Source organism: Pinus tabuliformis, chromosome Q (genome assembly GCF_031772625.1).
Source record: "Pinus tabuliformis cultivar Carrire ecotype Pingquan chromosome Q, CPIR1, whole genome shotgun sequence".
NCBI lineage: Eukaryota > Viridiplantae > Streptophyta > Pinopsida > Pinales > Pinaceae > Pinus > Pinus tabuliformis.
Window position 1 is genome coordinate 1082735251 of NC_142296.1, and position 15300 is coordinate 1082750550.

Sequence of the window (15300 nt, forward strand, 5' to 3'; positions counted from 1 at the left end):
TCTAGTCACTTCCAGAAGAAATTTACAGTAAAAAAACATGCATTAAACTTGATAGTACTTTTGACATACAACATATCTTTTGAATTTGTAGGTGCTCAACTTTATTAAGAATTTTAATGTTGGTAATGGAGTTATATGTGCATATTTCTACTTATGATAAATCTATGTTGCATTGGTTTTTCGGATTGGGGAATGACGGGTGGGGGGATGTGTCTCTTGGATGGCTAGAATGTACCCTCAAAATTTTCAAGGGACGGCAAGTCGGGGATGACAATCTTATGTATATTAAAAATTAAAAATTTAGAATTCACCATAAAATTTATAGTTTCAAAAAGCTTGTAAGCATAACAAACCACACTATATAGTATTGTGCATAGCCCTTACGCTTGCCAATCCTGAAAAAGCTCGAGCAACTTAAAATGGTCTCTGTGACATTCCATCATTGGCCATTAGACATGAGCAAAAAGTGTAACTGTTTTCAATTTGCAATAAGGACCATAAAGGGTCTATGAAATAGAGAGCTGTCTCGATAGCAGCTTTTCTTTCTCAAATTTCTTGTCAATGATGATTATGTTAAAACATAGATGACATTCCCTTCTCAATAGGTTTTGCATATTCTTACAGCTACGCTGAAAGCCACTATAAAGCACTTTGGTTCTGTAAAGAGATTAGATTCATAATTCAAATAAAGAAGATGATTGAATAGGAATTTAATTAAACATTTAGTATCCAATCCAAGTCCTTACTATTTGATTGTTTTCACAATGCTCGAGCTTTGAATATTGGAAGCACTGGACTTGAATGACTTGTGAAAGCCCATGTACATGTAAAAGCTGAAATGACTCAACAAATGAGAAGACCAAGAGCAATAACAAGGATCAGCACTTTGAATGGTTGCATTTCTTGTTTTTTGACATGGATGTTTTGTTTGCTGTAATGTTGTTTCTGAATACAATATTTAAATCACCAAAAACCCAGATACAAAACCCATGTTGGGAGCTGCAACTTGTAAAATAGATTTGGATTAAGTGCAATACAATAATGATGGACGGGAAAAATGTCCCTATTGTCCAATCATCAATTTCCATGATTGTTAAAATTGAAGATATATATCCTTGGAATATCCCTAAAACTGCTCAGAAAATCCTTGAAATCTGCCTAGAACATTCCCAAAAACTGTCTGGAACTTCCTGGGGATGGCCAGCAAGTCCCCAAGTCCCTAATGAAGTCCTCAATAGTTTGGGGACATTTCCTAGGGGCTTCCAAGTCCCAGAAATGCTGAATTAGTGTGTATGCAGGATTTTTGTTTTGTTTTGTTTTTGTTTTGTTTTGTTTAGTTTAGTTTTGTTTTTTTTTTGTTTTGTTTTGTTTTGTTTTGGTTTTGGTTTTGTTTTGTTTTTTTGTTTTGTTTTGTTTTGTTTTTGTTTTTGTTTTTTTTTGGTTTTTGTTTTTTTTGTTTTTGTTTTTGCTTTTGTTTTTGTTTTTGTTTTTTTTTTAGGGGTGTTAGTGTGCTTGAAAGAGTTGGAATTTTGTTTAGTAGAAATTTCTATACTTGTTTGAATCCTAGATATTGATGGATTACTCGCTTGATCAATGGTTTTCGCTACAGGTATCACAAACTTATAGCATTTACATGGTTAGTATAGTACCAAATACTTTTGACAAAGTCTAGGCTTGCTATATGTGTTTCACTAATGACAAATTCCCTTTTTGTGAAAAAATCGAGACTCTCAAATAGATCACTTAGGGGTGTTAGTGTGCTTGAAAGAGTTGGAATTTTGTTTAGTAGAAATTTCTATGCTTGTTTTGAGTAATGATTCATCGGAGGGAAGCTTTGGTTGGAGATTGTAAATCACTTGTTCCTAATATTTACGTTGGCCTTTGGCATTGCTTATAGATTTCAACACTTCATTCTCTCATTAAATTTTGCTTTGCGTATTTTTATTGCCTCTGCTTTTCATACGCTGTGGTTTGATATGGTAAGTGCCTAGATCAAAACAACATGTTTTATGCCAGTACAAGATACTAAATTTGCATCTCTGAGTGCTTACTCATACTCTATTGCAATGGTTGTAATTAGGTAACCCTTTTGTTGAGAAATCTAGGGCAGCTAGATTAGGGATGATTTCTCTTTTCTTTGATAACTACTTGTGATGTTCTTTACTTTAACTTGATGTACTTATGATTTGCTTCGTCCTCTTTTAATTATTATAGGGTTCTTATCATCAAGCAACTACCAAAACATGAAGATCAATAGAACAAATGGACACAAGATGTAGGCTGCTAGCTAGGGCCGAAACCTCTCCTAGAGAGGAAAACCCACAAGTTCTTCTCTTCTTATAGAATATTCAAATGATGAATTCCAAGAACTGTTAGACCCAAGTCTGAGACCCCTCCAAGACTAAGTCAACCTTCCTTTTGATGAGCTTCTCTTTCACAAAGTAAACCCAAGTCAAATCTTCTTTATTTGCATAACTTCGGCCCCTGCAACAAATTTTTAGCCTTCATTGTAGGTCTGCACTTTTCGGCCCTCCTGCAACTGCTGCAACTTCACACATGTGGGAGAAAGATGCTAATTTTGGCCTCCTTTCTTCTTCGCTTGGCTTGCTTCTTCCTTCTAGACTAGTAGACCATCAAATGAGCTTCCTTACTTTAGATTTTAGGTCCTTCTTGAGAGATCAGAAATTTCATTTTTGTAGCTCCAGAAACCCTATCTTTTTCTTCATACGTGTGAGGGAAATAGACACAAAAACTCTAGATTTCGACTTTTCTTGTTGTCTTCTAGTTTTTCCTTGACCTTCACTTGCCCTTTTACTTCTTTCTTCTAGTGATCAAACTTCCTTGGATGGTCTTCTTCAAATGAGGTCGAATGCTTCTTATATATAGGCTTCCTTGGACTACGAGTAGCCCTAAATAGGGCCGACTTGGCCTTGGAGGGATATTTTTGGCATATTTGACTCAAAAATAATTCTTTTGACTTGATACAAGATGTCCAATAGGGTTTATTATATTGACAATGACTCTTTTTGACTTCTTGACTCTATGACAAAACCTAGAAGCACATAATGGGTGCTTTGACCTAAAACAAATTGACTTTGAGTATGAAACCCCATGCTTTATAAAATGATAATAATATTTTTTCTCTCTTTTTACATCAAATATAAAACCAAGAGTACATAAGATATTATGAAGAACGGACCTAGTTACACATTTCAACACTCCCTCTTAACTAGGGAGGTATTCATAATACATTGATGGTACATGGACATTCTCATACTGAAGAATTTTCATAAGAAGAGTTGGATTGGTAAGCCATCTCATAAGCTATCTTCTCAACTTATGTTAGTGCATCTCATCATATCAACCAACATTGTCATATAGCAAGGCCTTGACTAACAACTCTATCTCTCCACTAGATTAGAGCGCAATGTTCGGGAGACAATGATTTATAGAGACCTTCATCATTGTCTCTCAAGTCACATACCCATTCGGATGTTCACAAGGTATGTCCTTCTAGGACCATTCCCTTCTTGGACTCACACGTCCTCAAGGAATCTCATCTTCAACTACTCTAGCCTATTGGATGCCTTACCTCATCCTCAAAGAGTATCAATATCGGTTTCAGATGCTTATCCAATCCTCCATTTTGTCTTCATGATGTGAAGACAAGAATGATGTGTCTATCTCTCCCTCTTAACTAGGGTGGATCCACTCATTCCTTTACATGAAAGGAATATACCCAAGCTCCCTCTTAACTAGGGACTTGTTTCCAACAATAACTATCTATTTGCTTGTGGAGATCATGGTACTATCAGTATTAGTTGCTTGTAGGGCTCCTCTTTCTGCGTTATCATGTCATGAATAAACTTCAACTTCTACATCATGGAACCATTTTCTTCCATAGCTTCTTCATAGGGCTCCGACCATCTTCTTCATTACTTTCCCTTTTTTTTTCAACGAAACATAGTGTTGAACCAAGTAATGCTAGTCATGTCATCCTTCTTTTCATTAGAAAGTGACCTTCTTTGTCATCATCTAGCTATCTTGCCTACTGCTACCTCTTCGAAGTCGTGTTCCTTTCAGAATCATCCATCCAATTTTATGTGTACTACTTGTAGGTGAATTTCTACAACTTTCCGTCGGTAGTCCTGTTCCAATCTAACCAGATGCGTGTTTTCAAAAATCAAAAGTGAACTTCAAAAAGGGAATTATCTCTTCATGATGGCCCTTCGTCATAACATCTTTTTGTATACTATACGAATCCATCTCCAAGACATTTATTACCAAGGTTCTCCTACTATACTTATCAAAGTCTTCATAGCTTCTTCATGGAGATGTCATAGCTAATCCTTCTAATTGTTATCAAATTTTGATTAATCATCTTATGTAGCTGTAGATACATCTCCACGAAATCTCCTTTCAACTTCTTTACATAATGCTTCCTCGGGATCTCAATACATAGCTCCTCTTGCATAGGAACAATTGTTGCCCACCGCTTCATATTCTTCATGAGGTCATATGCTGTTGATTCTATCCTGTCATAATGTAGAAGAGTTCAAGGCATATTGTTTTATGCCTTCATGTGTCATTCAAAGAATTTCTTCTTCTTTAATCATGCTCTTGAGATAGAGTATTCTAACCATTCTATCTGCAAGTAAGTGATGACAATACTTTATCTATCTAGTATGTGCATACTTTTTCCTTCATGTGGTCATCTAGACTTCCTTTAGCAGCTTCATTTCCTTTGCTTCAAGATGGATAATTACTTCAACTAAATTATCATGGTGCACATTTCTGTCGTCATACTTTTATCCTTCCAAACTGTGGATCCCACACTAGGTGGAATGTAGACCATCTATGTAACACTTGCTTCTTCAAAGTAGGGGTGAACCGTTTCAACGAAGATTTCGTGTGAAAATTCTATCACTGGAACAACTGATTTATTTTACCCAATGTTGATAATATCGGTATCGGGAAAATATCGGCGAGGGTCCAGAAAATATCTTATCTGCAGTATTGGCGAAAATATCGGGAAAATATCGGCAAATATCGACAAGCATAAAAAATGCATAATATATTCATTTTTTTTCTTCAGATTTCTAAACATATAAAGCAATAACAACATGAACTAAACACATTGGCACATAAATATGAAGAAGGCACTAATATATATGATGTCAAATAGAAATGATACATCAAACTTCAAAGGCGATACCAAATCTTGCTGATCCCTGATAATTGTCCAATCAAGGACTCAAGCAAAATAACATCACATATCCTGCTGATCCCTAATAATTGTCCAATCAAGGACTCAAACAAAATAACATCACATATCCTGCTGATCTCTGATAGTGATAATTGTCCAATCAAGGACTCAAACAAAATAAGTTCACATATATAAAACTTTAAAATTATTTCATCATCATGAGTTATAAACTTATATGTAGCAAAAGTTGCAAAACAAATAAAACTAGCAGCTATCTATCTAAGACCATTGGCCTCTCGCTAGCAGCTTTCTTTCTGTCTTGTTCAGCAATTGTTTCACGAGCTTTTTGTGTAACCTCTGCACTAGAAACCATACAAGGCATTACATCTGCACCATATGCAGAGAGTCTAGCCAGATGGTATTTCAATCATGTAACCCTCCTGACATCTTGGTCCCACACAAGTTGCATGATATATATGCCTGATTTGCCCCACCAATAGCCTCCCCATACTCCCAAAATGGGTCCAAGGCTTTTGGCATATTTGACATTTGTAGTGAACTAATTCAAACCTAGGGCACAAAAAAAAAAATTGGAATTAAACCCCCCAACACAAAATGAAAAAATAATAAGTAATAACCACCTCATTCAAAAAAAATTACTACATTATTTGCATTTTGCAATGTGAATGAAAAATGGCAATAAGAGGGTGCATAAGAAAGTTGAAAAAAAAATGAAGCTTGATGTCCAAATATGGAGAAAACCCTTGCATTGGTTCATGGGCATGAAAATCATAGCAAATGGAAAAAAACAAAGAAACAAAATGTTGGTAGGCAAAGAGGCAAGCAAGCATAACCCTAAATCTATGAGAAAATCATTAACATAAGGGTTTTTAAGAACATACCTGTTAATGGAAGAAATGAAGTTTGTCTCACTATTCTTCAATCTTTGATCGACAAAAAAATCTTAATTGATGGTGATAATCATTCTTTGATCCTCAAACCCTCCTTGACAAGCACCACAAAACTCTTTCCCTTCATTCTCCAACACTCAGAAACATAAATGAAGAAAAAAAAAACCAATTTTTCCTTTTTGTAGCTGCGGAAAAACATGCTCGGTGATATTTTATTTCGTCGTGCGATATTTTGCCGAAATATCGCGATATTTTCGGGAGCCGAAAATATCGTGATATTTTCTCGGCGATATTTCGGCTCGCCGAAAATATTGCGATATTTTTTCGGCGATATTTCGGCTTGCCGAAAATATCGCGATATTTATGCTATTCGGCGATACTTCACCAATATTATCTACACTGATTTTACCTACTTATTTCCCAATAAGTTGTTTATGAAAATCCTTTAGTAAACATTAAAATAAATTCTACTGCAGATATCACACCATAATACAGAAACAAACACATGCACAATAATCAACACATCGACACAGATATTTTGGACAACAGTCCCCGGAAAAACCCAATGTGGGAAAGCCAGTGCAACAAGGGAGGATTTTATTATTCAACAATTCTTCAGTGCAACTGGGTGCCAAACTGGCTTACCGAACAGAGAGAAAAATTCTCCAGCACTTCTTCCAGTCTCAGCGTTAGGCTCGCTTGCCTCTGCGTAGCTCCCAGACCCTCTGTGTCAACTCCTGCCTCTCTGTGTCAGCACTAGGCCTCTCTGCATCACCCACGTAGGCCCTCCAGTGATTGTACAGTTTGCTGCCTCTGTGTCTGCCTCTCCAACCTTCGCGCTGGCCTTCTGGTGTTGTTCCCGACTCTCTGTTCTGTACTTGTTGCCTCCTGCTGCTCTCTAGACCACTAGTTTGAATTTCTCAGCTAATCCCACTCCAAAAATCGAACTGACTGGTCTCCCTCAGTGTGTTCTTCAACTGACCCTCAAGTCTCTTCTTATACTTTTCCTGTTGGTCCTTCAACAGTCGAGATTAAATCTCTAATCAACGGCTAATATTAAATTTGGCTTGATCCATGACTTTTGGAACCTTCTAATCCAATTTTATATTAATACCCATTAATATTTTATTTTTCTTATGTTTAGACTTAGGAACTCCATTAAAATATTAATTATTTTAATATCTCCCAAACAGGGTACAATCTGTCCAAACCATTTCCGGGTCTTGGAGATCTCATGTGCTTTAACCTCTCCACCAATTTTCATGGCCAGAGCACATCCGATGCTACCCCAAATCAACATTCTGATGGAGGATCTTTGATGATCCTTATTCTGCAAATGTTTCTTTCTAATTGTGATGAGCTTCTTCCTTTCTACCTAGTAAGATGACTGCTTCAACCATGCAAACTGCTACTTCTACTATCTTTCTATGCTTCTAAAAATGATGTCATCTCAATCACTGCTACAATGCATTGTATCATAACTGTAATGCTTGCTATCATGACTATTGTCTTGAAAATGAACTTGATGTATGAGAGACCTTTAATAATAGAGGTCTTTCACTTCTTCCTTCTTTGTTTTCTTCTCTTTTGGTTCTTTTACTTCTTCGGTCACATGGGATTCACTTGTTTCTTTCCTTTTCTTGTTGCCCTTCTTGAGTTTAGGACAATTCCTCTTGTAGTGGCCATATTCCTTACATTCATAACATTGAATTTTAGACATGTCAACTTTCTTTTGAAATCTCTTTCGTGGCTCAAACATTCCTTTCTTCCTTGACATAGCTACAAATGCTTGAGATTGCTTATTGGATTCAATGCCATTCTTTGCTTTTAATCTGGTTTCTTCAATCTTACATAATGCCCATAGATCACTGAATGATGTAGCTTCCATGAGGGAACTATTGAGGTCTAAAATGGGCCTCCTAAGGAAATTATAAAATAATAGTGGAAATAATAAAATAAGATTAGATTACATCATCAAATTTTAGAGGGAGAAAAGACTAAACTATTTTTTCAACGCGTATTTTCAACTTATCTCTCTATGGGTTTGCTCAAATTTCGAGTGGAAACACTTGTTGGATGCAAAATTTGATTCCACATCCAAGGAGCACCCATGTTGCATACTTTCTATGGACCTTGTTACATGAAAAACATGATTGCAATCACGTTTTTTCATGTATTTCCCATTTTTCGTGTAGTAGGGTGCATCGAAAGTATGCAACGTGGGTACTCGTTCGATGAGGAATTAAATTTTGCATCCAACGAGTGCTCCCGCTTGAAATTCAAGCAAAAACTTAGGGAGATAAGTTGAAAATACGAGTTGAAAAAATAGTTTTATTATTTTATTATTTTTTAATCTTTGTACTTTTTTACTCCAAAAATGGTGAATCATCTCCCATGGTTGACATCATCATCTTGAATCCTATTGGTTCTTATAAAGTTTATTTTGGTTGTACATTTTTTTTAGGAGGCCCATTTTAGACCTCAAAATTCCCCTAATGCTTCTTTGCATAGATGCTTGATACAAAGTTGCCCCATTCATTTGGTAGTGCATTGAGTACACAAGTGGTCATTTCAGGATCTAACATTATTTCTCCTAGCTCTTGTAGTTGATCTTTAATTTGTGATATCTTCATGAGATATGAAGCTACCCCTTCTTCCTTTGATACTTTCATTTTGTATAATTCGGTTCTTAAGGATATTATTTCCCCAACTGTACTTACAAAGTATAGCTCTACCAATTTGTCATAGATCTCTTTTGATGTCTTCAATTTTGCTACAAAGGGAATGAGAGAATCCTTGATAGATTCAATGAGGATTCTTTGAGCCCTTATTTCTCCTTTCATATATTTTGATAATGCTTGAGATTGTTCTTGAGGAGGCTTTGTGATGGAGCCCTTGACATAATAAAAAACTTCATTTTCTGTGAGAATCAAATCTATTCTTTCTTCCATGCAAGGTAGTTTGATGTCCCAACAAGTTTATTGTTCTCCTTGCAGAAAGTAGTCATTTGATTTGTAGATTGAGACATGAATATAAAGTACTTACTTGACAAATGAAGATGCCTCCTTGAAGATGATGTCTTCCACTAGAGTGTGAGATTTAGAATGAGGGAGGGATGATCTTCCTTCTTCAAAATGACAATGCTTCTTCTTCAAGATGAGGAGAGATGTTCTTCTTCCTTCAAAAATGCTTGAGGTCTGCTTTTTTCTTCAATATGAGGAAGATCACTTTGATTCCTTTGATGATGATGAAGTGCTTCTTCTTGCTTCCTTTGGATGATGATGTAGAATGTGGGAGGCTTCCCAAGATGCTTCAAATGTGTAGAGTCCTTCTTTCTTTGAGATGGAGGTAGGGTCCTTGAGGTCTTTTATTGTTTCAAGAGTTCTTCTTTCAAGATGATAGGGTCTTTGTGATGTGATGACTAGATATTCTTGATGCCCTTCCTCCCATATTTGGCCCTTATGTATCCTTTTTCAATTGAGTGATCTTCAAGCTGCCTTTCCTTGTTACCTTCACTCTGATACCATGTTGAGAAATCTAGGGCAGCTAGATTAGTGATGATTTCTCTTTTCTTTGATAACTGCTTGTGATGTTCTTTACTTTAATTTGATATACATATGATTTGCTTCCTCTTATTTTAATTATTATAATGTTATTATCATCAAACAACTACCAAAACATGAAGATCAATAGAACAAATGGACACAAGATGTAGGCTGCTAGCCAGGGCCAAAACCTCTCCTAGAGAGCAAATGATCAGGTGATCAAAGTTGTGCTAAAAAATGAAAGTGCCTAGAAAGTCTTGAAACCAATGTCAAGTCGAAGTGCTCGTCTTTTTGAATCCAACGATGTTCATTTCACCTCAATCCGACACCGTATGCTCTAGATATCGCGTTCTGATCGTTTTCCCAAAAAGGGAGTCGAGGGCTCGGGCTTAGCCCCGGCCCAAGGTTCTGGAACCTTCCACATAACTTAAGCAGAGGCGTAAGTAAGGGGTAAGTGCTTGCGGAAAGGGGGCTAGGAATAAGGCTTAGGTCTTGATCACCTACAAACATAAGACCGTGTCGGGGATGCTCACGAGAAGCCCTAACTCTTGGTTCCATTGGCGCATAGAACCACCGATAGGGCAAGACGGAAGGTGCTAAGGAGCAGATGCAAAGATTCGGGGGCCAGCCCTGGGTCTTATGGAGAAGTTGAAACTGTGGCATGATGGTTAAGGGCTAGGCCGGTGAGGGCGGGTGTTAAGGCCCAACCCTCGGCCCCATGTGGCCTATATGACCACGATTTTCAGAGTTGAGGGGTCAAAGGCAAATTTAATGATCCTACAAAATGCACTGGTGGAGGATGAATTTGTCGATGGGTTAATGGAATTTAGGCGAAATTGTAGGACTGTTAGACAGATGGTCTGATTTGTAGGATGATTAACAGTAAAACTCATATGGGAGCTTGGGAGCCATATCTTTTGGAGTTTTTGGCCAAATTGAGCTCAGAAAGAGTCCACTTAGGGGTTTTTGGATGTTCTGAATCCATTGGTGACCTCTAATTTCTGATTTGAGCACATCTAAGTAGTTTTTTTTGCAAGTTTGAGACTAAGGGTGTATGGATCAATTAGGGTTTGGAAGCAGTTCTGGAAGGTGTTTGAGCATGGAGAAGGCCTTGTAGGGGTTTTCTCACCTTCAAAAGTCTATTGCAGCAGCTGTTACTTGCAAGGTTCAACTCAGGTTCACTTTTCTCATTATGTTATGTTGAGGGAAGTTTTGTTTATGTGCTTCAATGTGGAATTGAAGTGCTCACATGCTCATTTTAGCTCATTTCAGTTGGAGTATGGAATCTTTGTAGGAGATGCTTTGTGTTGTTGCTGTATGTGAGAGTTCTTTGTAGGATAACATTACCTTGTAGGGGTAATAGCTACATGTTTCCATCAACAAACATTAATGTACTTCATTTTTCTATGAATACACGAGTGGTCTAGCTATGTTGGCAGACCTGGAGATGTAGCCCAGGAGGGGTGAACTTCGTCAACAAATATTTTGTTATCTCTTCATTATGCCTGCATGAGTTATGTGCTGTTATGTTGCCTATGTTAAGTTACATGTGAAGACTAATTCATGACTTGAAGAGACATTGGAAAACCCTGTTTGTTTCAAGACCCATTTTACCTTTCAAAGCGTCAACACAGTCCTATTTTTTTATTTTGTTTGATTGTGGAGAAGAGGAAGAAGACACCTACTCCAATTTCAGATCAGGAAAATCCACAAGAAATTCTTCTCTTCTTATAGAATCTTCAAATGACGAATTCCAATACCTTTTAGACCCAAGACTGAGATCCTTCGAAGACCAATGCAAATGACTCTTTGTGACTTCTTGACTCTATGACAAAACCTAGAAGCACACAATGGGTGCTTTGACCTAAAACAAATTGACTTTGAGTATGAAAGCCCATGCTTTATAAAATGATAATAATAAATTTTCTCTTTTTACATCAAATATAAAATCAAGAGTACATAAGATATTATGAAGACCGAACCTAGTTACACTTTTCAACACCTTCATCTATGTGTATGAGTTTTTTGTTGTATAACATGAGCACTGACACCTAGTCGCAAAGGTTAGCTCAAATTCTCATGAGCTAGACATGAGTTCTATCTCCCATAAATAGAGGCGGTTGTGGTTTCAAATCTTTTGATCCACTTAGGGTTGGACTTTATAGTCAGGGTTGGTGGTTTACCCTGGTTATCACTCGTCAATAACAGTGAAGTCTTCAGTGGTTTTTCATTTGTGATTATAAGGAAAAAAGCATAAGCAATAGTTTCTCCATAAAATTTTTGATGGATAGTGACGTTCAAGAAAATGTTTGTTTAACATGGGGAAACTATTGTAACATTTCCTTCGCAGATATCATTTGCAGTGGTGTTAAGTGCATATTGAAAATGAGGGTTGTATTAGCAAATTGAGAGGTAAAGAGAGAGCAATTTGATTTTATTTTTAATATACATTCACAAGGTCAAATTTCTCTATTAGATGAGAATTTATATCTTTTTTGGGCAAGCCTCTGTCAAGAAAAGGGAACCATGAGACCTACAAATAGTAAAAAGAGAGATAGAGAGAGATTTATTAATGTCCACAAATGCCCATTGTTGGCCAATGGGACCATTACCACGAAATCTAGCAAGCCTAGTGCAAAACCCCACTAGGAAACCTATGTCTTATGGCAAGAAGAGATCGACCACCACTGCCATCTAAGTGGCTTCTCTTTGTTATTTAGTGGTGAATTTAATCCCACAAGGGAGGCTTCAAGATCACCAAAAGGATATTCAATAAGGAAGGGCTTAATAGTGATAAAAGCTCTAATGATTGAAGGAAAGGCATTGGCAGAGCCTTGAAAGGTTAAGGTAAGTGTTGTCTAAAGTTCAAGTACGCTTAATTAAGGCCTCTATATTTTAAAAAGAGAGATAGTATAAATTAGGGTTTGTAAGATTGTGCAAATTTAAGGCACACAATGGCATATAGCTCTAGAAAATAGCCTATCAAGCATGAATCAACAAACGGGTGAGGCTATCAAGGAGGTAAATGAGGTTTGGGCAAACAATGTAGTTTTCATGGTTGAAATATTCATAAAACAACAATAAACTAGATGATGCCAGCCCTATTTTGAGTTTCAACATGTAATTAATGCTAGATTTTTCCATTTTCAAGTTTATTAAATACAATCCCTTTATTAGTGCAATAACTCGTAAATATAAAATTGTTCAGAAATGCCAATTTAATTTAACCCTAACCCTAGTTACCAAGAAAAGAGAAAAAAGAGAGAAATTAGGGTTTTGATCAACATCTACTAGAGTAGTGCCTTGATCTAATTGGGTAGTGGAGTCATTCAGGGCAAGATCTATAAATAGGGCCTTGATGAAGTGGGTGAGAAAATAAAGATCTCTACTTTCAAACCCTAGTGACCTCTTTTTATGGGATATTTTAAGTTTAAGAGATGCATATATGAAAGTTTTCTTGAAGGATTCATGCAAACAAATTTTACATACCATGAAAAATTAAGATTCCAAGAAAGATATTGCAATTTTTAATATGGCATACATAGAAACCCTAATTCACATAATATAGCATGCAAAATGGAAGAAAATTAGCATGAAACTTACACCATTCCACAAGAATCACTTTAATCAATCCCAAAGAAGTATTCCCATGCAAAAGTTCCTCCCTCACATTGCATCCAAGTAGAAGAAGACAAATAGCTAGTGTGCACTTAAGAGAAGGGAAATGTGATGGATGATGATGATCATTAATGGAAAGTGATTTCCCTCTATTTATAATCGGTTAAGTAAGTCACTTTTCCATAATTTTATAAGAAAATCCCTCAAAGGTTTGCTTTAAGTGTTCAACTAGGTCAAAGGTCACAAGTCGACCTTTAGATGGCTCAAAAACATAATAAAAGTTCCAAAACAGCCCACGAGTGTGGGAAACAAGACTCTCCACCATGACATCATCCTCCAAGAATGATCAATCTCCATCAAGTGATGAAATGGTCCATTGGGTGGTCCTCACTATAAGAAATCATCAAAGTGTATGGGTGCGTCTTCAAAAGGCACCTCCTCCACCATGACATCATCCACAAAGGGGCTTATGCCATTCTCCTAGGGCACATAGGGATGATGTGGCATCATCTATTGCGAGCGTTAGCATTAAGGTTGGTGTGTTAGCCCTCCCAAGTCATCTTGATGACATCCATCCTCATCAGGGCTCTAGAACTAGGCAACATCCATCAAAAAGGGGCAAGGCCAACATGGGAGTGTCTTAGGTCCATTTGGGCACATCATCAATCAAGCTAACACCCAAGCTTTCAACGTTATCATTTCGACATTTGGAGGTACATCAAGAGGTGTGGAACCATGTGAAATCTGTGAAAAATCGATAAAAATATCAGTTATTGCAATTAACTGGTAATTATCCAATGGATTTAATTCTGAGCAAAATTATTTTACCGCAAATGTTGAATAAGAACATGATTGCAATACTCACAAAAATAAACCACAAAAACTCTGATAGAAAACCAATCACAAAATGGACACAATATTTTCAAACAAAAGATCCCTAGAAAACCTCGAAGAGTAAACCAGTCCTTCAGATTTGAGGGTTCTATTATTAATCTTTAGCAAATTCTGCAATCGATAAATATTACAACTGCTTGCCAAACCACGACAAAGCGTTGGCAAAATATTTCTTCACCTCCACAGGTCAATCTGACCATTAGAAGGTTTACGACCTCCCTCTGCAACCTGACACAACCTTTCCTACAATTCACACTGATTTCTTGCAATGCGCTCTCAACTGGAAACATTGATTTGTTAAACTAGCAACTTGTACGACCTCCTGGCTATCTCGTACGACCTCCTCTTGACAGTGTCAGCCTCTCTGTCTGTAGAATAACTCTGGGAGAATTCCTCCGAATCTCAGAAACTAGAAGAATACTAATGAAAGAAAACTTTAGAATTATTCACTGCTTCAACTGCTACTGAAACCGTCACTGGTGTTAAAACCCATGCTATCACTGCGATCTCTTCTTTGCAATGGATGATCTCCAACACTGCCCATCGATTTCCTTTATAATCTCTCGTTGAGAAATCAACGACCAAGATCTAGATCTGAAATGATCTAATCGATGGCTAAAATCACTTAGAAACTTTACTAGAAGTCTCTAGAGGAAAATCAACCATGTCTCAATTATTACTAATTAATTAATCTATTTCCCTAAGTTAAAACTTAGGAAAATAATTAAAAACTGATTAATTAATTTAATTAAGACATTTCCATTCAAAAGAATAACTTGGGCTTGGAGATATTTTCTTCTCTTGTGTTCCTAGCCTCATTGACACCACCTGAGGCTAGAACACATGTCCAAGCTACATCAACCAACACTCCCTCTTAGCGAGGAAGGTGTTCTATGTTCGACACCATCGTGGTCCGTGTTCACATTTGGAACACCTGTTGCCTTGAGTACCCCATGGCCCATTTCACTATGCCACAACTCTCCCAGACTGTTGCTACAAGCATTGAGTGCAAGCTCATCCTCCATCCATTTAGAAAGCTCTTCTGTGACTGCCGTTGTTTGCTTCTCGTCCTTCTTGTCACCTTTCTTCTTGTGCGAAATTGCTGCGGTAATGGCCAAACTCGTGA

At 37.0% G+C, this 15300-nt stretch overlaps 1 protein-coding gene across 1 annotated transcript in view; it reads left to right on the forward strand.

The window, feature by feature from the left end:
* The window catches only part of GCS1 (glucosidase 1), a 450551-nt gene that overhangs the window by 127354 nt on the left and 307897 nt on the right, over positions 1 to 15300 (forward strand). The gene's annotated exons all lie outside the window — the stretch shown is intronic.